Below are 2,636 nucleotides of genomic sequence, written 5' to 3'. Positions count from 1 at the left end.
TACTTCGTATTTCCTGGCTGTGCTTATTATTTTTGAAATGAGCTCTCTGTCAGGCTTCTGACTCGGAGTAGAATTTCTAAGAAACTCTAGTAGTTGGTTATAATCCAATTATGCTTAGTGCCTATTTTGATTTTAAAATATTGCAACTATTATGGTTATTCCTTCTCTTAGAATGCTTTGTTTTGCTTAAAGGAAATGTTCATTTGTGGATTTTGTAAATATTTATTGAATACCTACATGTGCCAGGCGTTGAAGCAGATGACAGGGACATGATAGGAAGAAACATGAAGTCCTCGAACCCGTGGGACTTTTAGATTAGTGATGACTAAGCTTATCTGTGTGTTGAAGTAAATTAGTGGTTTTGGCCAGCATGTACCTTTTTGTCCCCAGGTAAAATGTTAGTTTGTTTAATTTCAGACAGTAAGTATTTTCTTTCATAGTTGTAACAGTGTATACCATTTTAGGAAATCTGATCTTAAGCTGTAACCAAATAATGAATGCATATTAAATCTGGACAAATGGAGATAGAAGGAAAAGAAATTATAGATCTAAACATACCAGTTCTATTCATAAAGATAATGACCAGACATGTCTTTATTTTTATCTGTAAGCTCTCCATAATCCTGAACATTATAACTTTGCATTTTTTACTTTAGATTTTCCTTCCCCCCACCTCCTTTTAATGAATTAAGTTTAAAACAAAATATTTTCTGACTTTGGACATGTGGTAAAGGATTTTTATTTGAAATTCAAGAAATGAACTTTTCTACAGTGGAAAATGTCTGGAGATTATATCTCTGTGGCTTTAAATTTTGTCAGTGAGAAATGTTTCCTTCCATGCATCATGTGTTCCTTCACATTTTAAACTGATAATTACTTGCTTTTTAACATTCTTCTGGCGGGGTGTATGTTTTTGTTAAAAAATTTAAGTTTATTAATTTTTCTAACAATTCATATGTAATATCTTGGACTTTTAATTTTATTTTGGATTAAATTTGCTCCGACGCTGTAGACTGGAACAGTTTTGGGGGGAGGAGGGTTGTCTTTTAATTATTTTTATTTTACTTGAAATGTTTAACCTTCCCATTTATTATTTAGTTCCTTCTACATACCAAGTAACTTTGTTCACACTTTAGTTTTATTTCGAATGAAAAAAAAATTTTTTTAAATTTGGTAACAGTAAAGAAATTGCTTTTTCATTGAAATTTCTATCGAGATGATTATAGACTCATGCGTCTGTCAGCAATAACAGACCTCTTGCTCAGGGTGCCCACCCTCCCCCGAGGGCTGTCCTTTGCAAAGCCGTGGTCCATTATCACAGTCAGTGTTGGCCTTAGCCCAGTGCCTGGCTTGTTTGCATCTCCTCAGCTTTACCTGAAGTCACTTCGTGTGTGAGTTCTTAGGAATCTCCTGAAAGACCAACTCTAACTGGATCTGTGACCTTGGACAACCGTGTAACCTCTTGTGCCTCAGACTGCCCGTTGAGTCAGAAAATTTGATGGGATGGTCTTTAGAATCCTTTTTGGGTCAAAACATTCTGTAATTTTTTATATCTCTTCGTGTTTAGGAAGAAAAGGCTTCTCTTTTACATCGTACTCAGGAAGAAAGAAGAAAGAGAGAGGTAAAAACAGTTTTGTCATATTCTCTAGATGAGCGTCGCCCATAGCATTTAAATAAGCCTTGGTTTTACTGTTTTATGTAGATATGTGTATGTTGCGTATGATGTAATGTATGTAGATTCATGTACATATATATTAAGCTTTAGACAATTTTCTGGATTTGTTGGATTTTACAGTAAGTCATTTATTCTGGAACCAGTGTAGAACAAATGGGCTACATGGCAGTCTCCAGAATAGGTGGCATTCATAAAAACATGTGAAACAGTGTCACATGGTAAGATGGAGTCCAGATCGTAGGGTCGCTCCTGAGTTTGAATTCTCTCTTACCTTTTTCAGCATTATTTAATCTTTACGGAAATTTCCGTTTCTGCATCTTTAAAACAAGAGTAATACTTACATGTAAGGCCATTGTACAAGTGCGTGCGACATGTCTCAGGGCTGGCACGTAGTAGGCTCTCAAGCAGTGGTAGCTGCAGTGGTTATAATGATGAAGATGAATGTATATTTTTGCTTGGTCACTGAAGACAGTCCCAAGTCAATAAAAATTGGAGTTTTCTGCTTCGAAACAAGAAAGTGACCTTTAAAATAGATGTTTGGGGTGTCTATAGTCTTTTTAAATTTAAAACTCAAACTTAAAAATAATCTTACCGTGTCGGTGGGATTGTGAAATGGTGTAGCCATTGCGGAAAATAGCCAGGCGGTTCCTCAGATGTTAATTATCCAAGAGAAGTAGAAACCGTCTGTCCACGCAAAACCTGGAGCGTGTGCGTCCACGCAGCGTAGTTCCCAACGGCCCGCGTGTTCATGAGCTAAATAAACGGGGAAACAAAACGCGGGGTCACCCGCACAGTGGGGCGGGAAGCGGCCATGAACAGGAGCGAAGGACAGACACATGACACGACGTGGAGGAGCCCTAAAACCATCCTGCCGAGGGGGAGGAGCCGTGTGTCCTGTGACTGTCACACGAAGTGTCCGGAGCAGGTGGTTCTGTGCAGGCAGAAAACTGACGCCGCCGGG

General features: G+C 38.2%; 1 protein-coding gene across 3 annotated transcripts in view; it reads left to right on the top strand.

Annotated features, from left to right (window-relative positions):
• Positions 1-1,481: 1,481 nt before the first annotated feature.
• UBE3C (ubiquitin protein ligase E3C) overlaps positions 1,482-2,636 on the top strand; it is a 58,007-nt gene continuing 56,852 nt past the window's right edge. For all 3 annotated transcript variants that reach the window (XM_025044880.1, XM_025044881.1, XM_025044879.1), the window contains exon 1: positions 1,482-1,621. The gene's annotated coding sequence lies outside the window, so the exon portion shown is untranslated. The remainder of the gene's footprint in view (positions 1,622-2,636) is intronic.

This window comes from Pteropus alecto, unplaced genomic scaffold (genome assembly GCF_000325575.1).
Source record: "Pteropus alecto unplaced genomic scaffold, ASM32557v1 scaffold320, whole genome shotgun sequence".
Lineage (NCBI taxonomy): Eukaryota > Metazoa > Chordata > Mammalia > Chiroptera > Pteropodidae > Pteropus > Pteropus alecto.
Note: the sequence above shows the minus strand (reverse complement) of the source record. Positions and strands in the feature narration are given on the sequence as shown.